Source organism: Vigna umbellata, chromosome 10, assembly GCF_029865625.1.
Source record: "Vigna umbellata cultivar VRB3 chromosome 10, Vumbellata_1.0, whole genome shotgun sequence".
Lineage (NCBI taxonomy): Eukaryota > Viridiplantae > Streptophyta > Magnoliopsida > Fabales > Fabaceae > Vigna > Vigna umbellata.
The window spans coordinates 20,851,685-20,876,291 of NC_142174.1; the positions used below are offsets into that span (position 1 = coordinate 20,851,685).

The 24,607-nt window shown below is 36.0% G+C and overlaps 1 pseudogene; it reads left to right on the top strand.

Moving 5' to 3' along the window:
* Positions 1 to 17,952: 17,952 nt before the first annotated feature.
* On the top strand, positions 17,953 to 22,649 carry LOC148192149 (uncharacterized; annotated as a pseudogene).
* Positions 22,650 to 24,607: the final 1,958 nt, after the last annotated feature.

The window sequence follows — 24,607 nt, forward strand, 5'->3', positions numbered from 1 at the left end:
AACTTCTATGATCTTAATTCTTCGTCTTTGTAAGTACTGCCTAGGATAATATTATATAAGTTAGGCTAATAAACTCGTATACTTAAGTTAAATAAGTTCACATGCTTGTAAAATAAATTATGATATGCCAAAATTGAGTTATTAAATACTGGTAAAACTAGTTTTATTAAGTTTGTTTGTAAAACTATAATAAATTTATAATATTAAAGTTTATAAAACCAGCTTAATTAATTAATACGAAATGTTTGATCAAATTCCCTAATAAAGTAGTTAAAAATGTCATGTAAAAATTTAGGAGAAATACCAATATTCACTAATGAATAATATTCTTCTTCCCAAGTTGTGGGATACTTGCTGGAAGAAACACATGCAACACTAGTAAAACAGAAGCTTTTTAACGCGCTATATATGTCTAAGTTTTACTGAAACCGAAGCATATAATAGCGCGGTGGCATTTTTGTAGTTTTAGACAACTTATATACCTCGGATATCGGTAGAACCGAAAAAGAAAAGCTTTTCAACATCTGTTACACGTCAACCGAGACATATAACCCGTATATGTTTTTAAATTTTAATTATTTTCCGAAACTTTAGGCATCAGGTATGCTTGAAACGGAGTCAGTCTGCCTCTATTACCTCAGGTAAATATGTAACCGAGGCAGTCTCATACATATCTTTGCTTTCACGGTACCTTTCTTACTCTTCCTCTTCTTCTCTCTCGCTCAGATCTCCTTCTCACAGTTCCTCTTCTTCTCTCTTCTCTCTCGCTCAAATCTCAAAGCCACCACTCTGGCGCTCCGCCGCCACCACTCCGTTGCTCCATCGCCACCACTTTGTTGCTTTGCTTTCACGGTACCCTTCTCACTCTTCCTCTTCTTCTCTCTCGCTCAAATCTCCTTCTCACAGTTCCTCTTCTTCTCTCTTCTTTCTCGCTCAAATCTCAAAGCCACCACTTCGCCGCTCCGTCACCACCACTCCGTTGCTTCGTCGCCACCACTCGTTGCTCCGCCGTCGCCACCTCTCCTTCAACGTCGTCGCTCCGTTTTTGCTGCCCAAAGCCATGGCTGCATCCCACCCTGCAACCCCTACCCGTCACGCCTCCCACCCCGTAACCCCAACCCCACCACCAATCGCCACCCAATCGGATCCATCAAACCTAGGACCAAAATTTTAATTTTTAATTTTTTGTTGGCTTGGTTGACATTGGGTTGCAGACAGGATTCAGAAAGTAAGAGTTTAGAATTTGAACTTTGTTTTTCCAATGCATATGAGAGTGAAGTGCAGATCTCTGTGATATAGGCAAAAAAATGGAGTACAGGACAATCAAAGATGAGGTGAGGTGATTGCTTTAATGAAGAGTTAGTTAGCATATTTCTTCTCTCAACCGATTGGTCTTAATTATTTTGATTTGATGTGTTGTTGTAGGATGAAGTTAGGGACGAGCCCTTGAAGATGTTAAAAAATCATTTTTGCTTTCACGTACCTAATGTCGCTCCTCTGATGTAGAATCCATTTCTAGTTTTCACTTTCTGTATAAACTCCTTTTCTCCATTAAATTGCCTCTGGTTTATATTTTGCAGGATAGTGAGCCTGACATCATCGATGGTGTGGTTAGTATGTGTGAATTGTGGATTGGAAGAGAGCACTAATGAAAGCCTAATACATTGCGGCCAGCTTCGGGATAGAGGTTTAGGGTTTGGAGAATCAAATATGGGGTTGGAGTGATGTGGGAGTAGCTAAGGTGGAGGCGCTTCAAAATTGAGAGAGGGTCTCCGGTTCTTTCAGAAGCTCATTGTGTTAGCAGGGGTGCCACCTACAACAATTATGATCGTCGTTGCTCACCATTGTCAACAACCATCACTGTCACTGTTGGCAGAGGGCTATTTCCGGTCGACACGTCTCTAACCCTATTTCATTAAAAATCTCCTAATTCGAAGAAATTCTTAATCTGGACAATTAAATAATATAAGATAACACGTCATATAACACTTAGACAATACTTAATAACAAATTAAATAAAAATTCCACGTAATATAAGACATATATATATATATATATATATATATATATATATATATATATATATATATCAGCATATTAAGTTTGCACCACGTTAGCCAATTTTAACACCATCTATGAAAACTTAACGGAGAGAGCTTAATTAGCTCAACTTTACAAGTTTATGGACCCAACTGAGACCGAAAAAAAACGATGACCCACTTGAGATTGACCAACAAATATGAGAACCAAATAAAAATTTAAACCTAAAAAATAAATATTTGAATCTTGAATAAAAGAGTAAACGGGGAGATTTCATATTAATAAGAATTAATATGAGTTTATTTAATATGTAAGTGAATATAAATTTATTTTACAAATTGATATTATACAATTTAATTAAAAAATTGAGTTAAAAGTTGAGTTAGAGTGAAAAGAAATTATATTAAAACTCTTTTACAATAATTTTAAAATAAGTTTAACCGAAAGTTTTTAAATGTTTTATTCTATCACTTTTCATTAACATAATGTTATTTTTTTATTATATTTTGATAAAAGAATCTTATTTAATTTTTAACAATGAACTGTAAAAGTATAATTTTCATAAACATTTCCCTCTTAATTTTATGGCAACTTAAAAGAATAATGTTATTAATAAATTTAATATTTTCATTTGTGGACTAATAAATCACTTGGTTTTCGTAGTGCGGTGACACTTATACATTAAAAATACAGAAAATATTTTATCTATTCATTGCAATATTCGGTATTCTACCTAAATAACCATAAAATCGAATTCGAACACTCTGTATATGTACAAATTTAGATGGATTGTCAGATAAAAAATATAAAATTAAATTAAATTTTATATGATTTCTTAAATCATATTGAAAAATGATGAAATAAAATTCAATTATTATATTTGTTTATTTCTTATATACTTTTCACTTTTTTATTTTGTTGTTTTTGAGTTGAAATATTATATATTTCATGAATTCAATATTACCATACTGTTTGTATATATAGGTTTTTTTAAAAATCATATAATTGCATATATAATAATATAAAAATCATTTTTCACATTTATTTGTAGTTCACAGTGTTAAAGAAACTTAGTTACTATCAATTCAAACATTGTTCCATATTATATTTTAGACAAAATTCATTTACGCTATTTTAGACAACATTCGTTTAAGTCGTTTTAGATCTTAAAGCATCACGACAAGTTATGTCTAAGTCATTTTAAAGCTTATAAAAAACTCTTTGTTCTCACAATACTTTTAAATAAAACAAATCGTTCGTCTATTTAACAACGTGTTCAATTCAAAATCCTTATGGATAATACCTATTTGTATTTGATATTTTTGAAATATAAATGTTATAAATCAATTATTATCAATATAGAAGTTGTTAACAACTCCAAAATAAAATCTAACAATTTGACTATTTTATATTAATATATCTTCAATATCATATTTTTCTTATCAATAATAGAGAATTGATGAATATAAGAAAATCTAAAATTACAAACATAAAGATCATTTAACATATTACAAATCATAAAATAGGAAATATATGTTCGTGGTTCCAATCCTATACACAGATTTCCTTTTATAGACAAAAGAAATTTGACTTTCGTGTAGTGTCTTATAAGCATACATCCTTTAACTAGTTTAATTAATTTAATTTCAGCCTCTACACGAATTTCTAGTACCTATATTGAAATCTGTATTTGGACCTGCATCTTCCTATTGAGAGTAAGGGTGTTGCTCCCTCCACCACCACACCTTTCTCCCTCCACCTCCCCAATTTTTTTTAATTCCAATTATATCCTCAAATTAAAATTTTTTATTTTTATTATTTTAATTTATTCCAAACCTAGTTCTCCTACTTTACTCTCTGCACTCAATCTTTCCATCTCTCAATTTCGTTTAACAATTTGTCTTCTGTTTTACTTTACAACTCCATTTGTCTTCTCCGTTTCACTTCTCCTCATACCATTCTTTCTTCTTCATTTTCCTTACATTATTAAAATACATTAAAAATATATTAAAAAATAATAAATCAAAACATTTAAATTAAATTATTAAAATATTTCCAAAATAAAGAATAAACTAATAAAATAAATCCTAAAATTAAAAACGTAATTCGGAGTCCGTTTAAGGAAACAACTGATGTCAACATCCGTTTATGGAAAGAACGGATGTCAACATCCGTTTAAGGAAAGAACGGATGTCAACATCCGTTTAAGGAAAAAAACGGATGTCAACATCCGTTTAAGGAAAAAACGGATCCGTTTTTTCCTTAAACGGATGTTGACATCCGTTTTTTTCCTTAAACGGATGTTGACATCCGTTCTTTCCTTAAACGGATGTTGACATCCGTTGAAGGATGTCACCGTTTAAAAGTTACGTTTTTTATTTTAGGGTTTTATTTGAAGGTTTATTCGAAAACACACACCTTAAGGAAGCAACACACGCACTGCACCACTCCACACACTGCACCACGAGAACGACACTGCATCACGAGAGCGACACTGCACCACGAGAGGGAGACTACTTGATAATTCTTTCCACTACTATCAACCTTTACAACTTGTAGTATCTCACCGCGACAAAAGAAAGAGATGAAGAAAAATAATGTTAAAATAAAAGAAAAATATTTTACTCATGTAGGAGGAACTAAAATAGGTTATTAGTGGAATAGGTTGTGAATGGGTAAAATTAAAAAAATTAACCCTAAAAATAAAATTTTATTTAAGGGCAAAATAGTAAAGGGGAGGTGGAGGAAGAAAGGTGTGGTGGTGGAGGGAGCAACACCCTGAGAGTAATTATGTATGACCGTATGCAATTGATACCGAAAGTTACTTTACATATATGACCTTCAGCTTGTGACTCGTAAACATTTTGAGAACTCCCACTTGTTTTGAGCAATTGGGTGTGACTTATAAGGATCCATCGTTTTTCTCTATTTATATGTACTTATATTTGTATATATTAGTCATTAACAAAACTCTTTTCCTTATCGTACTATTTTTTTCTTAGTTATTTCCACAATTTATTTGTCTAATATTTTTCTATAGATTTTGCATTTTTTGTTATCTCCTTTAAATTTATGCGCAAAAACATATATTCAATATTTTCACCAGGCATGTGGTAGGGAGATTATTAGTTAAAACAGTTACAAAAACTTGGAATAGATTGGGTGCCTGTACAGTTCACACTTAAAAACAGATTCAGACAATGAACAAGTATTTATGCATGTAAATCACTTTGGTTTGAGCTAAGTTATGAAACTTCAGTTCTGTGTTTCAAGAAGAAATGCTTCAAATGAACATGAATTTCATGAGATAAAATAAAAATGTTTTTCTTTTTTTCTTCTTTTCTCTCTAGATTTTGCGAAATCAATTGTCTGAGAATTTTTTTTTATATATATTAATATCTTACATTTAAATTAAGTAAACTAATTAAATCAACTTTCAGTATTTTTTTGTTTGGAATGTACAGCTGTTAGTATGCTGAATTGTCCAAGGGAAGGATATTTTTGTACATTTCTAAAAAATGTCCTTGTTTTCCTCTGAAGACTTGGTAAACTGCAAATAATTTGAACTTGTATCAAACACTGCATAAAGTAAATGTCGACTTTAATTGACTTGGAATTATTGTACTATATACGTAACTGCGTTAGCCAACTTTTAATTTCGGACCGGGAATGTTGTTGTACCAAACACTGCATAAAGTAAATGTCGACTTTAATTGACTTGGAATTATTACGTAAAATTGACAAAGTTTTGTCGGTGACAGTCTTGAATTGGTTGAATTAATTTTTTTTTTACGAAAATCGATTAGAAGAAGGGTTGAAGGGTTAAAATGTGTTTATTCTGAAAGTATCCTTGTACGTGCAGTACAGTTTTTATTTGAGGGTTTTCATTTGTACTTTTTCTCTCTCCATTTGGTGCATATTTTCCTGAACATTGATGAATCTTCTTTGATGGCGGTGTCTTCTAAGTGTGGTCTTGTCTCTCCATTTCCTTCTTCTTGATTGATCTACGTTGACGATTGAAGATTTGAGCTTTGTGTTCAATGGATTCCACCGTTGACATTGGTTCTTTGAACAAGGTAAGAACTTTAATGCGTTCCCGTTATTTTATTTTGACGCTGGTTATTGGTTTTGGCATGTGATGGTGTATTTTTTTCGTAAGAAGAAGTATACTTATTTTTTGTGTAGTTGTTTGTTCGCCATTCAATGAAAACAAGTTTGTTGGTACATTGAATGAACTGGTAAGTGAGGAGCACAAGTCAATCATTTCGAAGACGCCATTTAAATTGTTTTTAGAACTTAAGAAAAATGTTAAAATTAGTAGGAATATTTTGAGCGAATTATTGATTAGATGGGTTGATGAGAGTGATTGTTTTTGTTTCGGAGAAAGACTTGTGGAATTCAAGTCCAATGATGTATGTTTGAGTCTGGTTGAGTTTAGTTGGTGAGAACATTAAATTAAAGGAAAAGCAAGTTGGAGAGAGTGATTGTTGCAAGTACTTTGTGATGGAAAGTAACAATTGCAATTCATATATGATTTCCTTAAGAAAAAACACAAGAAGTTGTCGACAACACATTTTTGTAGCTTGTACATTTTGGTTGGAATTTGTGTAGTCTTGTTTCCTAATCGTAGCAAAACTGTCTTCCAAATTATGTTTGAAATTGTTAATAGAATAAGTGATTTGGGAAATTATTATTGGGGTCGTATAGTGTATCGTTTTCTATTTAGGAGTTTATGCAAAGCTTCTACAATGTGGAATAAAGGAGAAGGTGCGAGCAATGTTTATGTGGATGGTTGTGTTTACATGTTGCAGGTAAATGTTATACATTGATTGTTTGTTGGTATTGAATTCCAAATACTACTTATATCCCGTGTGATGTATTTGTAGGTATGGTTTTGTGATTGTTTCATTCCTTCAAGTGTTTGTGTAGAGAAGTACCCTAGACTTTTGCATTTGATTAATATAAATGTGGGAGACAAGTTCATCAAACGTGCTATGGAGAGGGGCATGGTATGTACTTCGTTGTCCATATTAAATTAGTTTGAATGAATGGGTTTTTACAATGATATTTTGGGTTAAATTTCATATGCTTGATGATTTTGGTTCATCAAGCAAAGAAATTAGTGAGTCCATTGTGAAAGCATCCCTGATTACAATGGGAGAGGATTTGAAGGATGAAAATAAGGAAAGACGCAAAAGCAAACATAGAGAAACAATGATAGCTGCTGTAGATGATCAAGATACTTTAATTGAAGAACTTGAGAAAGAGTTAATTGAATTGGAGGATGAGTTGGTGGAAGAGAAGAATAAAGATGATGGTTGTTACTTCACGCCTTGTGCAGCAGATGACTTGGACAATGACTATGCAATGGAGGGAGCAGTTCCAAACTTTGACAAGCATGAAAGTGTTATGAAGGACGAAGGACATCGTAAGCATTACAAAAGTAGACTTTGTAGAACTCTGTACACAGGATATAGTCTGAAACTTAATTGATTTTTGTAATTAGTTAACAATAGAGTATTGTTATATGTTATAATGTATGGATCCTTTTAAATGTATGAGAAGAAATTTAATGAATGTTACTAAAGACATTGGTTAATGCAATTGTGTATTTTATGTTTGTTTGATTTCTCCTAGTGTAGTTTTATTTAGGACATATATTGAATGTGGTTGGAGAACCCAATGTGGTGGGAAGACCCCCGTAAGGGTGCTATTAGGATGATAGTGGGGGGTTCTGGTGCTTTGGACAGATGTGTGAGTGTAGGGTAATCGATTACTTGGGGAGATATAAGTTTTTGTCCTCAAAATACATCACCGTAACTCAGGCGTGGTAATCGATTACAGATTCCTGGTAATCGATTACTAGGGGAAATATGAATATTTGTAATGAAAGTGAAGCCCTGCTCCCCAGCTGTGGTGATTGTGCTCCCCATCCATGTTTGGGGGTCCTCCGTTCACTGTTCTGGACTTGTTGTCAGTGGATGCAGGGTGTATGCCATGGTTGAGTGTGTCCACATCAAGATCTCCATAGTTTGACATCCCTTTGTGTGGGGAAGACCCCCTATGGGTGCCTTTTCTCTTGAGTGTTGGTGTCCTTGGGAATGGACACAGCTGAGGGGCGTTGGTAATCGATTATTTATTCCTGGTAATTGATTACCAGGGGAAATCTGCATATTTGTACTAAAAGTGAATCCATGCTCCCCTATTGTGGTGACTGTGCTCCCCATCCATGTTTGGGGGTCTCCCGTTAACTGTTCTGGACTTGTTGTTAGTGGATGCAGGGTGTGTGCCATGGTTGAGTGTGTCCACATCAAGATCTTCGTAGTTTGACATCCCTTTGTGGGGGGAAGCCCCTATGGGTGCCTTTTTTTCCTGAGTATTGGTGTCCCTGGGAATGGACATAGCTGAGGGGTGTTGGTAATCGATTATTTATTCCTAGTAATCGATTACCAAGGGAAATATGCATATTTGTACTGAAAGTGAATCCCTGCTTCCTTGCTGTGGTCACTGCGCTCCCCAAATTATTTTTTGGTATGTCCTCATTATGTTTGTTCAAGTAATAAAATATGAAGTTGGACGGGTATTTAGTAATGAAAACATCATTCATTAATTAAAACACGATTCATTTAGTTACTAACGTTACAATACAAATAAGTTTAACGACAAGATGGAAAGTTCTTCAAAATGTAAAATTACAACAATTTGTAGAAAGATATCCTATCTACGAAGTTGGATGTCCATCAAAGCGAATGCAAATGTTGTTAAGGTTGTGCTTCACGTTTCGAACAATATTTTCAATTGAGTCAAATCTATCGGCCACGAACATGCGGAGGTCTTTGATTTCATTCATTACCTCAATCAATGTTATAGAAGATGTGTCTTCTAAATTTTCAGAATGTTGTCCTTCTTCTGCTTCATCATTGCCTACTTCTTCTTCTTGATTTTTAACGTCGTCTTTGTGAACCCATATTCCTTCATCATTTTTATGATGACCAAACGACATTATAACTTCTAAACCAATCCTTTGTTTAAGCTTAACTTGGGTAAAAGGATTGGTGTGTGTAGGCACACCAAAGTGATCCATGAATATCGTAAATAAATGCGGATATGGTAGTTGGGCGTTGTTCCTTAAAGCCCTTTTCATCCTGTGTCGAATGACATGTCCTCAATTAATCTAAATGGAATTGAAAAGTGCCCAGAGCAACATAATGTCCTCTTCGGTTGCTTGTGAAACATTGGTTGAATGAGGAACTAAGATACAACAAATAACATATGAAGAATCCTACTATGCACCTTCATATTCCTTACAAGTATTCTAATGTATATGTTTGAATTAGGTTTACAAATCAAATCCCTAGCACTAATTGAATTGTATTGGTCCTTCCACTCATGAACAATATTTCCTTCATAGAGAACCCCAACAGAAGGGATCGTTGTTAGTTCATGAAAAAGAGAAGGGGTGATTGTCATTTTTACCTTTTTCACTTCGCTTCGAATAACTCCTGAATCTGATATTCACATATCACAGTAGAAAACTCTGACTAATTCAGGATGGAAATGGCGTCCATAGGACACGAAATCCTTCAGTCCAGCAGTTGTCAAGATGTTGTAGAATTCGAAATTCTCGTCTTCAAAGAATTCCTCAGCAAGATACTTCCCTTCAAGAATTGGATGCTCAAAGAAATGGGAACCGAACCTTTCAAATTGGTCGTCAATGGAGAAGAGTTCGTTGCTTGTTGGTGTTGTTGACGGTGGAAGGGATGGCCATAGGCTGTGACGACGACGACGGTCCCCCTTTGTTGACGAAGGCCTATGCTTTTTCGATGGACGATCTGCCATTCGAGGTGTGGTTGCGGTTATGAAACGTCCACGAAGGTTAGATGGGTTATAAGGGAATAGGGTTTTCAAAGGGAGAATATTTAAATTGTTTATTTTGAAGGGTGAGAGAGACAAAACTGTTACAGGGTGTTTGGGGGTTGGGTGCTAATGGAGTGCGTTTTATTACCTAGCAAATTAGGGTTCAAATAAGTGAGAGCCAAAAAGGAAAAATGTTCTTGATTTATAAATCACCATGTAATCAATTACATAATAAAAGTAATCGATTACAATAAGTCTGTAATCGATTACAACGTATAAATACGACATTACTACTTCCTGTGGATGTGGTTGTCTTTGTTTTACAAAACTGCATTGTGGATATTATGTAGATCACTACTGTAACATGAAGTAAAACCAAAAGGCATTTTTCCTAGAGGATATCAATTCATGGAATTACTTAAATGTAATATTCTAGTGACCAAAATAATGACACATTAAAGATTTAAACATCTAAAAATCATACACATCAACACTCGGGATGATCTAGATTGTTATGAACATTAGATAACAATGACATGAACCCATTAGGAGTCCCTTCAGGTAGTTGATGTGTATGTTGCATTAGTCTCGCACATTGGTCAACCTCCTGGTATTGTGTTACATTAGATGTTGTTGTTTCCTGATTAGACAAATTAACTAATAAGATAAAATGTAATAGAAATAATTGACATATGATTAATATATCAATTGAAATTCCTCACATTTTGATGTAATGATGTTGATGAAGTGTATTTCCTTGAACCGCTATTCCTTTTCTTAGTTACTGTTTCAACGATCGACTTCAATCTGTTAGTTCTCGGTCGGCCTTTGCGCTTCACCACTACAGGACTGCGGACAAGAGCCTCAATACTGCCACAAGTATTATACAATGGCGTCTGGGTGACGGGGTTCTCATACCTTAGTTCTCCATCATAACTGATGACGTTATTTATCAAACATCCCGCCAATCCAAACTTTTTAGCCAAACAATTCAATTCATTTTCCAAGTGAAAGGATGTAGATTCAGATTCACACAAAGCCTCAGTTATGTGATAGAATCGCTTACACAATGACTGGTATCTTTCCATCTTTGGTTCTTGATGCAAACAACTATACGGTGCTCTAATCAGTGTGTGCCTTCTACGGATATTTCTGATCCAACGGCGAAGAACATATTTTGACGGCACATTATGTACATCCTCTTGACCGAGGACCAACAACTAATGCCGACAAATTATACCTTTAAAGTCAAACAGTAGGCAAGAGTAGTTAGTATCCTTTGTAAGGGGATGAAATTCCATAAAGTAGTATTCGTCTTTTCCATCCCACATGCACTCCTCTTTAATTGTGTACTTGTTCAAAACACCTTCAGTGACTTTGTGCTTGATAAAACAATTCATCCTTGACCGGAACTCAGTTTGGACCTCCTCAAATTTAGCATGTGTGTATTCTTTTTGGAATTGTCTCTCAATTGGTGATTGAGACCCACATGTGACCGTTGTATTCAAGGACGAGAAGTCAGCTTCTATTTCTTTTTGTGCATTCACTTTAAGAGCATTGTCGTATTGAACCACAAATTGTTGTGGTGTGGTACTGGAATGGATAAAACCATAAAAAAAGCATTCATTCCCTCACTTCTTTGAGTACTGGACATACCAGCCCAAAAATAATTCTTCAAGTAACACGGTACCCATTTTTGTTTCTCCTCATACAAAGTAGATAGCCAATCATTTTTTTTCTAAGCCATGTATGGATAATAGTTGTTCCCACCCACGATCAAAGGTTGTTGCACTACCACACTCACAAACAAGCTCTTTAAGATCAGTTTTGATAGCCACATAATTTTTATAACCTTGTAACTTTTTCGATATCTTTTTCATTATGTGCCATAAACACCACCTGTGCCTTGTTTTGGGGAACACTTCTTCAATTGCATTTGCCATAGCCCTACATTGGTCGGTTACTATACCGAGGGGGGCCTTGTTACACATGCATCTTAGCCAACAATTGAAAATCCATAAAAATGAAGCAGTGTCCTCTGAAGAAAGCAATCAACATCCAAGTAGAATGAATTTTCCATGATGGTTAACTCCTACGAAAGGTGCAAAAGTCATGTCGTACTTGTTTGTTAAGTATGTGGTGTCGAAGGACACAACATCATCAAATTCCTCACACGCAGCTCGACTTCTACCATCAACCCAAAATACACTACAAATTCTATTGTCTTCATCCATTTTGATGTCATAAAAGAACTCATTATTAAGGTATCTCATTTTAGAAAAATGCCTCGAAAGCACTTGACCGTCACCCTCCTTACACAACGAACTTCTATGCTGATGAATGAAGTTCCTAGCATCTCGCTCCACAAATTACATATTTTCAAATCCACCTGCTTCGCCTACCATGCTAGGAAACTCTTACTAATATGTACACTGGCATCGTCATTGACCTCCAATGTGTGCTTCACATGCATGTCCAGTTTCTATTTGCATGGATTAGATTGGATGTTTCTGGACAAAGGTCATGACTGTGTTCTAGAACAACAGTCCTTATAATCCATTTTTCATTTTTTCTTGCAATGGTTATTCCAGCTGGACATTGTTTTGTCTGACTGGGAAGAGTTTTCACTTCCGGTCGAATGGAATAAACATATTTACCTTTCCTTGAACAAACCAACATCAAGTAGTACACTTCGTTTTTATCATTCTTTTGTGAAGTTCTTGTTCGTACACCAAAACCACATCTCATCTCGTACTGTTCATAAAATTTCTTTGCTTCTTGCATTGTGTCAAAACACATGTGCAAACTTGGAACCAAGTTCAAACAACTATCATCAACGATATTTAGTTCCTGAACAATTTCATCCTCCACATTGTCCAAGTCTAAACAGTTGGCCATAACAATGTTGTTTTGCCTGGTCATAGTTAACAATAGCTACATCAAGTTAGTTATTTTTTTAAAATATAACGAAACAAACAATATATTCTAAACTAGTAGTCAAGATAGTTATTGATCTATAAAACACAATCCCAATATTATATAATGGCAAAATTATTCATTAACAGGTTCACTTTTTACATACAAATTACTTAAGAAATCGTTAAGTAGGATACCCATCATATGTATATTGATTTGATAAAAAAAACCTTCACAATAAAGGTTTAATAGGTATACGTACAAGGAAACAACTTGAACGACTTAACTCCCTCTTCAATGAAGTTGTTGTGCTTCCCACCAACCTGGAAAAATTGCCTTTAATGTGTTCTTTAAAACAGAGCAAAGAATTAAAAATGACAAAACACGTCCAACCCTGGAAGATGAAGCAAATGGAAACCATAAGCAACCAATTCATTTGTTTATTAAGGTTGCAACATTTAATGCAATGACAAAAAGTATGTAACATTTTCCAAAAGGAAGAGTATAAAAGTAACTTTCCAATCCCCACATTAAATGCAACTTACATGGATGAAGGAAAAAGTTTTCCAAATGCACGGGGAAGTAGGACAAACCTTTTGCTAGAGTCATCATTTAAGCTGCCTTCATTAATTGAATGGGAAACTTTTACCGTAAAATAATAATACTTTATTTCACAACACATTAATACATATTTTGGTGAACAAATTTTCAATCCCCAAAAACAGAGTCAAAAACTTAACCGAATCGTATCAAGTAATAAAAAATGGTAAGACTAAATATCGTTTCCTAAGAGACTCACGACACTAAACAGTTATGTGATTACTCAACTAATTAAGACTCTAAAGAAATATTTTAGGGTTTTTGAATGCAAATGCAATAAAATAAACATGAATGAAATTTGATCAATTGAGGTTAAACACAAGAATGAATGAATGAAGTTGATGATATTGTTGTTGGGGTTTAGATTTCACCTAATTTACTCTCATGTATTTATGAATTCATCTTTCTTCATTAATTGTTAATGCCACTTTCTAAATTACCTTAAACCCAATGTCTTGGCGAAGAAAGCCTAATCATAATCACTAGTTTACAATGTCTTGTATCCCTAGCAATTAATCATGCATTATAGAGAACAGAAGCTTAAAGGCAACCAACCATCGTACTCCTATGTCTAGGTTTATACTACTATTGGGAAAGATTCCCCAGATCTAGATTTCCCCGTATGTGTCCATATCGACAAAATCAATAATCATGATATCGAATGAGTTAAACAATGCATGCTTTCAGCAAAGAGGAAAAACCCTAACAATTAATGAAAGAAAGCATGTATCTTAAAATAGATCTTGAAGAACAAATTCAATACATGAGAGTTTAAGAAGGCTACATCTTTCCCAACAACAATAAGGGTTAGCCCTCCATCGTCATGGAAGAACTAGATGAATAATGGAATGAAAGAGATAGAAAAACCCTAGAAAGAGAAGAGGACAGTCGTCACCATCTCCAAATCTACCCCCAAGGGGTGAAAAGTGTTTATGTGCTTAAGCCATCAAAAGATGATTGACCTAGGTTAACTAAAACCTTATATAATATTCTAAAAAATACAACTCAGTAGTAGTAGAGCATGATCAATTCTTCCCCTCAGTGGTGCCAACGGGTCTTTGAGAGTGCCGCTCAGCGGTAATTGGCGTTGAGCGGTACTTGCGGTTTCTCTTCATTTGCAGTTTTTGTGTCCTTTTCTGATTCCACTCTGTTCCACTTCACTTCTTTCATCAAATTCATTTCAAAACCTGAAAAAATAAGGAAATCAAGCATAAAACCTGTCCAACTCTCTTATTTCCAACAATTCAACAAAATCATGAGTTCAAGCTAATTTCTAAGATTCACTTTCATAGATTCACTTTCACTTTGACTTTGGTTGCACAAAAATTGTTTATTTCATTCTTCTTATACATACATATAATATGGATGCATGGGAAGGACTAGTAGTGGATGAAGACGTCCTTGAATCATTTATAAAGAAATGTGATGCGTCAACATCATTTATTCCTGGTCTTGCTGGGAATGTTCAAGCAGCATTCATGTATAGGATAAGTGATGACCAAGGTACCACCCAACAATTTGCTAAAGAAGTTGCTCAAGCAACGTATGACAGAGATTTCAACTCGAATGCGTAGAAGTGGGCTAAGATGTTCGTCCAACACCATGGTCTCTAATTCAATAAACTTACAAATTTTCTTTCACATTTTGAATTTTTGTACTCATGAAATCACAAATGTAGAGCTTGTGCCGGATGGAGATATGAAAAACCTGAATCGGCTAGATTCAGCAAAATCACTGGCAAGACTACGACTTGTTGCTTGTCTTGTCAAAGAGTGTAAGCCCAATGGTCTGGGAGATATGCAACTGACTATTAAGGTAATGATTTGTTAGGTTAAGGGCTTCAAAACCGTAAAACTTCAGTTCTTTAAGTTAAGTAATGTGTCATATACTTTGAGCAGGATCCCAATGCTACCATGAAGGCCTCATTACATAGGAAAGTTCTTCAAGATCCACAATTTGGGCCACATATTGGAGTTGGCTGTGTTTTGTTACTTAACCTTGTAACCCATCTTACTAAAGGTTTTATTTTGTAGTGAGCACTTTTTTTATTGTCTTATTCAACTAATTTTTTCATTTAACAATCAGGTTGCTATATTCGGTGCATTTGGCAGAACACATTACCTAAACATTGTCCTCCGCAATGTAGTTAAGGTCTTTGTCACTGACGTATGCCCTCCTACAAAGCAACTGTTGGAGGAAACATCCAAACCTGTCATTCGTCAACCTATGATGGAAGAAGAGACGACGTATGAAATCATGCGAAAGTTGGTTAATCCAGCTCATAAACCATCAACTTCCAAAAACCCATAAAACAATAGGGTAGATAACTCTACACCAAGGAATTAACTACTGAATCATATTATATGATAAGTATTTTGACTTGCAGGTTGATTTGAACACCTTATGTATTACATAACTAATTTCAATTATTAGATGAACTTATTGTATGGATGAATGTAATATGTATTGGGATGACTTTGTATTCAGTTATGATCAATGTTTTATTTTGTATTGATATGGAGAGTAACATTATTGGACAAATATTCGAATGTTTGTGTAATTATCATTGTGAATGAAGTACAACTAATAAAAGTCAAACACATTTATAATCTAAAACCAATTTAAACAACTGAAAAAGATTAATGGGGAGCACTCTTGCCACAGAAGGGGAGTTGAGAACATCCTTTCCTACAAAATGCTGATTTTCCCTTGGTAATCGATTACAGATTACACGTAAACGATTACAAACACCAAAGTTGGCACCCAGTCCTGAGCCACCCCCACCTGACCTCCACATAGGAACACCTTACACCTCATCACGCCTTCAAGTTCATTTGAAGTGCCCCTAATAAGGCCAGTACATAACGTCACCAGTTGGACCCAACCATCCAACCACGTTTCATCCCAACACTGCCCAAGTCAGCTCTAAAAAGATTAATGGGGAGCGCTTCTACCACAGCAGGGGAGTTCAAAACATCTTTCGGTACAAAATGTTGATTTTCCCCTAGTAATCGATTACAGATTACACGTAATCGATACAAACACCAAAGTTGTGATGGACGGGGGCCAAGCCCAATTTTCTTAGTGTAGTATTTATTTTATTTTTATTAAAGTATGTGTAACAGGTGTTCGGTATGTGGTAGATAGGAGAGACTCTTAGTCCTATATATAGACATGGTACCCCCTCTTGTAAGGCACTTTTGAGAATATTGAATTGCATTTCTGTAGAGGTGACTCCAGAACCAATTCACCCTTGAAAGTCAAGACCGGAGAATCCAAGGTATTCTACCCGGCCACCTTCCATCTCACACCATCCATTCTCTCATTTCCTATCTTAAGTTTCTCACTCCTCCGTATAATCCCCTCTCCTTCATCCAGCGGATGCACTTGGCACGCGTCAGCTCTCCTCGTAGACACATCCTTCTCACTGTGTCATCAGCCTTATCAACAATGTTTCATTCTCGCACCTCAAAGAATCCAGTCATTCCTCATTTTCGTCATCATCGCGTCGTCCATATCTCTCTCGAGAGATCTTCATCCACAAGCCACAGTTAGCACCTTGCTCTGCACATTTCCACCATCTTCTTTGTTTTTCTCTTAAGATCTCAACCACAAACCCCATCCTCATCATCACTGAACCTTCACCGTGGTGACTCTCATCACCGAATTAGGTTCCTCGCTTCAGTTTATCATCGATCCAGCCTTAGCCTCTTCGAACCACATCCATTCGAGCCTCTTCACCGAACATCATCATGAGCCTAGGGTTTTCTTTTGCCTCTAGGTTATTTCTTAGATTTCCTTCAGTTCCACCAGTTATATCTTGTTCTCCACTGATTAAACCCTCTCCTACCTTCATCCCTAGAGTTCCCACCAAACAAATCTCCAAACCTAGGGTTCTTAGTTCTTCAGCTATTTTCGCTGCCTCATTTGCTTCGTCTGCTTCTTTTCGTTGTGCATCAATGTCAAGGATGCCTCGAGGAGTCCAAATCGCTCAAGTTTCGTCTTCTCTTCGGAGCGTCATCCATCAAGTTGGCACCCATTCCTGAGCCACCCTGATATGATCATAAATGGGGCAACAATGAAGAGTTTTCAAAGTGACAACAAGCATAAAAAAGAGTAGAATAGGTTTCATTGGCTTGTATTTGCCTCTTTTGTTCTTTCGTTATTTCTAGTTGTAGAGACGCTTATAAACTCTTCTTTTTCTTTAAGAACAAGCAATGTGGGACTTTCCATGGCTTGGTCTTAAAAAGAAAAGGAGAGGAAATGGGCATCCTAGGCGTTAGTGCAAGGTAGCATAGGTAGTTTTCATGTTTTGAACTATAGGAGAACTAGTTGCCTTATAAACCCTTTGGAGTGGAGAGAATTGAGCAATGTGGGACTCAAAAGCCCCTAGAAGACCTGCAGCAGCTGTTGGACGAACTACACCCTCAAAAGTCCCACATCTCCTAGATCTTGCATCTTAGCTCACTCCAAAGGTTATATAAGAAGGCTTAGGGGTCTCCTTTTTTGTACACCTTACCTTGATTCAATGAATTTGAGTTGATTTGCACTTTTGCAATCCTCTTTGAGATAGAATTCTATCTCTAAAGTCCCAAATTTGGGCAGACCTTATCTTGTTCAAGCAAGTGGCGGTCCTCCTCTTGATGCTTATCTTGGAAGCTTGTTCAAGTGGCGCATCTTCAATTCCTAAGTTTCCTTTTTTTAATCTCTTCCATTTTTAATTTCTTTCCCATTCTCTTAAATGTCATTTAGTATATTCTCTCTAGGTATGCACTTCCCCATCATGTGGTATCATGAGCCTTAGGTTTTTTATCTCTTAGGAATTGCATGCTAGAGTAGAATAGCTTAGATATGTTCATTTTCGCTGAGCCATTTTCTGTCTCGCCCAGCCTCTGCGTGAAAATACAGTGAACTTGTATGATTTAGTTTAGCTTCATTTCTTGTCCGTTTTCCATGAAATTTTTTTTCCTAGTTTCGTCTGGATGTCTAGTTTCGTGAACATATTTTACTTTTCTCAAATTCGTTCTGTACTGTTCCCAGTAAATTTTTTTCTCCACTGTGTTCATCCAGATTTCTGTTGTTGAATTAATACTCCACTGTTGTGCTTTGTTGTTGGCTATTTGGACAATTTGGTGGCTGGAATTGCTCCCTGGACGTTGCTACACCCTCTCAATACTCTTAAGCAAGGAATCAACACTTCAAATCAATGCTTTGAGGGACTAAACCGTGGCTGTCCAGAGCCTTGTGCAAGTAGACATTTCATCAAACAACAACAATGCTATTGGAGGTCTTCAACAACTAGGTGTCCTATTTTCCTTTTGTTTGTTTGTTCCAGCTATTAATTCTTTGTCTTGGCTGGATTGTATGTGTCTTTCTTAATTGCTTAGCTTTTAATTGAGTCATATGTGTTTCCTCTTTAGGAGTTTTCTAGAGTATTTTTCTGAAATTGTATAGCTAAGAGTAAATTTTACATCTCCTTGATGGTATGCTGAATTGAGCTTGATCTTTATAGGATTTAAGTGTGTGAACCTTGCTTATATGTTCTGTATTCATAGAGGCATCCATCCATTCTATTTGGCATATTAATCAAACACACTTAATGTGTTAAACTTAGCTTGGCCGAGAACATTCTTGCAAACTGCACCAAAACAGCAAAACAAATTTTTTTGTAATTGGTGTGCATGCTTGCTGGCCGAGACATCTTCCTTGTGTTTAGTGTGTTTGAGCATTGTTTTCAAGCCTCTTTTCTCATTTAAATACAGAATATATTGGTTTGAGGTTTGCCAAAATTATTTCCAGCATTAATTTGGTCTTGCTCTTCATGTATACTTAGTATGTTGATGTATATTTGCTTCTTGGTTGTGTAAATTTCTTTGCTGTCTTGTTCATTTTGTGCCACTGTTTTGACTCCATTTTCTTGCTGTTTTGTCTTCATAAAATCATTAGAGTGTTGCCTCCTTGTTTTTGTGCCAAGTTTCTTGATTTTTTAGGTTCCATTTTCATCATTTGTCTTGTAGTTTTCATTCTTTCTTTGGCCTCTACCATGTGCTATCTTGATTTGGCTTCTTTGCATTAAAGTGGATTGTACATCTTTCCATTTGCTTTGGACTTGAGTTGGTGCTCTCAAAGTGGACTTGTGAGACATTTTACTATCTTAAAAGAAGGGTGCTGCCCTTTCCTTTTTTCTTTGAGACAATTGCCGTGAGTTTTGAACCATTTCATTGCTTTATTTGAGTCAAACAGTGACCAGAATTGTGGCTGCTATATTGCCGTGATTTTTCATTGGTTCTAACCTGTTTTTTTGGTGTTAGTTTTTTTTGTGGTTGTTGCCTTACCATGTCTGCAGGTTCCAGCCGTGCTTCATTTCATGGCCATAACCCCCATGGAAGTCCTTCTAGCAAGTTTGATGTGATGAAGGCTTACCAACAACTGCAACATCAACTTGATGCTATGAGCAAGCGGTTAGACGCAGACACAAAGGCTAAAGGGAAGCAATCTCATGGTTATGAGCATGGTTCATCCAAGAAAAAGCAAGAAGACAAAGCTTTGGATCCCAACCTTGCAATGCCAAAGTTGTCTTTGCCAAGTTTCAAGGGAGATACCGATCCTAGTGTATTTTTAGAGTGGATAGCTAAAGTAGAACAAGTTTTTAGTTTGTATGATGTAGATGGACATTTGCATGTAAAGTTAGCTACTTTAGCTTTAGAGGGATACGCCATGCAATGGCTAACTAGGATGAACATTGCCAGGGGCTCACCCGCGAGCTCTTGGGAACATTTTCGGTGCTTGTTGTACCAGCGATTCGTACCTCCATACTACCATAGGGACCTCCTGATTAAGCTCCAACGACTTACTCAGGGTAGACGAAGTGTGGAGGAATATGCGCGTGAGCTCGAAGTGCTCTTATACCATACTAACACTAATGAGACTGACCACGCGAAAATAGCTAGATTTATTAGCGGTCTCAATAGAAACATCCAAGATGTTGTAGAGCTCCATGATGATGAGGATTTAGATGTTGTGGTACATCGGGCTATGAAAGTAGAGAGACAAATTTTAAGAAAAGAGTCCTACCGCAACAAATTTTCCACTTCTTCAAAAGATAATTTTTACAAAACCTCATCATCAAGGGACAAAGAAAAGGATGTTTCTAGAGAGATTCCTCATAAATCTCGGCCATCTTCTACTAACCCCGCGCCTTCTTCTTCTAAACCTAAGTCACCAACGCGACCTAGTCAAGTCAAATGTTTTAAGTGCTTAGGTCATGGTCACATTGCATCTGCATGCCCAAACAAGAGGGCAATGTGCATTAGGGGAGAAGAGGTTGTCACCGATGACTCTCCTCCTTCTTCACCTTCACACACTTTTCACTCTTCTTCTTCCTCTAGTGAAGATGAGTACAAGGTTCCATTTGATGGCGACCTACTAGTTATAAGACGTCTCTTGGTCAAGTCCACACGGACTTTGACACCACTCAAAGAGAAAATATATTTCACACTAGATGTCTTATAGCTAGCAAGGTTTGCTCCATGATCATAGACGGGGGAAGTTGCACTAATGTAGCTAGCACACGTGTAGTGGAAAAGCTCAAGCTACCCACTATTGCGCATGCCAAGCCATACAAACTTCAATGGTTAAGTGAGGAGGGTGAAATCTTGGTAAATAAGCAAGTCCATATTTCATTTTCCATTGGCAAATACCAAGATGAGGTTCTTTGTGATGTTGTACCCATGGAAGCAACTCACATTTTATTAGGAAGACCATGGCAATTTGATAGAAATGTTCAACATGATGGTCTTACTAATAGAATGTCTTTTACTTACCAAGGGCACAAGGTCGTCTTAAACCTCTAACTCCAAAGGAAATACATGAGGACCACCTCATCATGAAATCCAAGAGAGGTGAAGAAAAGGAGAAGGTCAAGAATAATTTCCTCATCTCTCATAAAGAGGTAATTAAAGTTATTGAAAAAGAGGAGAAAGCAAACAAAGACAAAGAAGAACTTGTGAGAGAAATGGAGAAGGACAAAGTCTTAGTCAAAAAGGAAGTGTTACTGAAGGCACCATCCACTCCCATCATCCAAATAGATCTAAACCATGACAGGGGAGTTTTTCAATCCTTCAACTTTTCTCCTTTTACTAAGTTTTCTTTCTTTGTTCCAAAAATATTTTGCGCAACTTTTTCACCTCCCTCTTTCCTTCTTTCCAACTATTCCATAAACATTTGTGAAACACATCATGAGTTAGTGATACCCCTTTGGGTCCATTCAACTCAAAACAAAAATAATTTTTTCTCTAAAAATGGTCTCCTAGTTCTCACCACTAAATGCCATAAAAATATCAGGAGACTTTCTTTTACTATTACTTGTTTATATACATTGATTGGTCAACATAAATTCATTCACAAAATGTTTAATGATTTTTGCAGGTTGACATTTGATCCAGGAGGAGTTGCTTTGGTTTATACACGAAATACCATGAATGTGCCAAATGACTTTGGTGATTTTAACAAAATCTTGGCATATCGCTCCTTCATGAGAAATCCTCAACAACCTCTACCTAATAGGAGATATCTTCTAGTAGGAAATCTTAGAATGGAGGAAAGGGTACTTCATTATATTATTGTGTGGATGCTTTGTCCAAGAGGTACCAACTTAGCACAATGTTTTGAAACCGATTTGATGCTCATGTCCGCCATAACTCAAAATATCAAAATCAATTGGGCAAGCCTCATCTCCGATACTATGGTCCGAGCCAAGAGGTATGACAGAGGTCATCTTCCATATCCTCTCCTTATTTCATTAATATGTATCTATAAAGGAGTTGATGTCACGGGAGAGAAATTTCTCACTGTCTTACCAAATCATCAAATTGAGGAATCGACATTACATCAAATGGGCTTTATACGACAAGGAAATCTGTTTGTCCGTGCTGAAGATGATATTGCACAAGAAGATGACGCATCAGACGAAGAAGATGAAGATATTCCTATGCCTCATCCAACAAATGTTGCTGGACCATCCCATCCTCCACAAGAATATAGTCTAGAGAGTATATCTAGACAAATTGAAGAAATGGCCTCTATGCAACAAACAAGGATGGATGATATGATGGCTTATCACACTCTTCGATATGATGAAATTAATAGTCATCTTAAGGAGATTGATGACAAACTTGCAAAACTCTATGTTCCCGATAGTGATGATGAGTCATAGGCAATTTATGTTTCTATGTTTTTATTAGTGTGTGCTCTTTATATTTCCTTGTATGATTGCCTCTTTAAAATTCAAATAAAATGTATGTTGCTTTTCTTATTATTTCTATGCATACATGCTTTTATTAAGGGGGAGTATAATTTGTAATAAATTTAGGGGGAGCTATTCTACATCACTTTTTAATAATGATCAAAAAGGGGGAGAAATACTTAAAGTCTTAAACTTATTTCTAAGTTCACTAACATTTGTTTCTTCCTTAAGTTGTATTTTAAAAACAGATTATTACCAAAAGCTTTAAATCAAGAAGGTTTTGATCATCATCAAAAAGGGGGAGATTGTTAGCAAAATGATGAAGATGAAGTTTTGATGATGTCCAAATCAAGTCAAGAACAACCAAGACTCATGAAGACTCATGAAGAATGATCTTTGAAGACTTGTAATCTTTTGTAATAATTGTATGAACATAGGAAAATTAGTAGTTTTATGTATGCATTCAAAAGTGATGTAAAAATAAACCATTAGCAAAATTCTGTGCAGTGCTAATCGATTAACAAGAGGTGCTAATCGATTAGCGTTAATCGATTAACAGAGGGCGTTAATCGATTGTTCCAGAGACGAATGGAGAAGCACAGCATTGCAGTGTTAATCGATTAACAGAGGGTGTTAATCGATGAACGTTAATCGATTAACAGAGGGTGTTAATCGATTAACATAGTGAACGTTTGAAAAACTAGCCGTTTTTAGAGCCGTTGGACTATCCGTTGGGATGTTAATCGATTAACCACTGTAGCTAATCGATTAACACTGTCAGAAAGGCTGAAAACGAAAAATGGAAGAGTCTTTGGATGAGTCTACAAATAGACTCTCATTTTCTCTCAAACCAATCTACAACTCTTCCCTTGTGCTCAAATACTCAGAAACTCTTTAGAATTGTGTGATCTTGCTCAGCTAAGGAAACTCTGTCTGTAGAGTTGGTGAAATACTGCTACGGTGATAGAGGAATAGCTGGTTCATCCTTGGTGTGTCTAAGGAGGTGTTTGGAAGAGGAAGTCATCCTTCGTGAAGTATTCGGAGGAAGTGTTTCATCCTTTGTGAAGATTTAAAGGAGGTGTTGGTTCATCTCTTGTGGCATCAAGAGAGGTGTTTTCTAAACTCTTACAAATTGTATCTGTGTGATTGTAGTTTGTAATTGTTTTGTGATTAGTGAATTGTTTATCTTGTTTTGAGATAAGCGACTGGACGTAGGATTGGTAAGATCCGAACCAGGATAAAATCATCTGTGCAAATTTCTCTCAACCTTACTCTATTTTATTATTATTATTAATCGCTAAGTAAGTTTAATTGAGTAGAAATTTTTAAGGCACACGTTTTTAGTAAGAACCAATTCAGCCCCCCCCTCTTGGTTTGTTGTTCCACGCTAACCCATCCGCTGCAGCCGCTCTGACAATTGGTATCAGAGCTTGCTTTGATAGTCATTCAAATGGCGGGATCGTTTCAAACATTCACAGAGGGTGCTTCTATCAATAGACCACCACTATTCACAGGTGAAAATTACGCATTCTGGAAGGTAAGAATGCAAATATTTATGGAATCTATTGATATAGATATTTGGGATGCGGTTGCATTTGGTCCTTTTGTTCCAACTAACAATATGCAGGAACCAAAGCCCCGTGACCAATGGACTGCTGAAGATAAAAGAAAATTTGGTAATGATGTAAAAGCTCGTAATATTATTTCATCTGCTTTAACTGTTGATGAGTTTTACAGGATTTCTGTTTGTAAAACTGCACAAGAAATGTGGGAAGTACTAAGAGTAACCCATGAAGGTACAAATGATGTTAAGAGAGCTAGAAAGAATACCTTAATCCAGGAATACGAGATGTTCAGGATGAAGCAAGGGGAAACAATAGTAGATGTTCAGAAACGCTTCACCAACATCGTAAATCATCTTATTGGACTAGGTAAGTCTTTCGATACAGA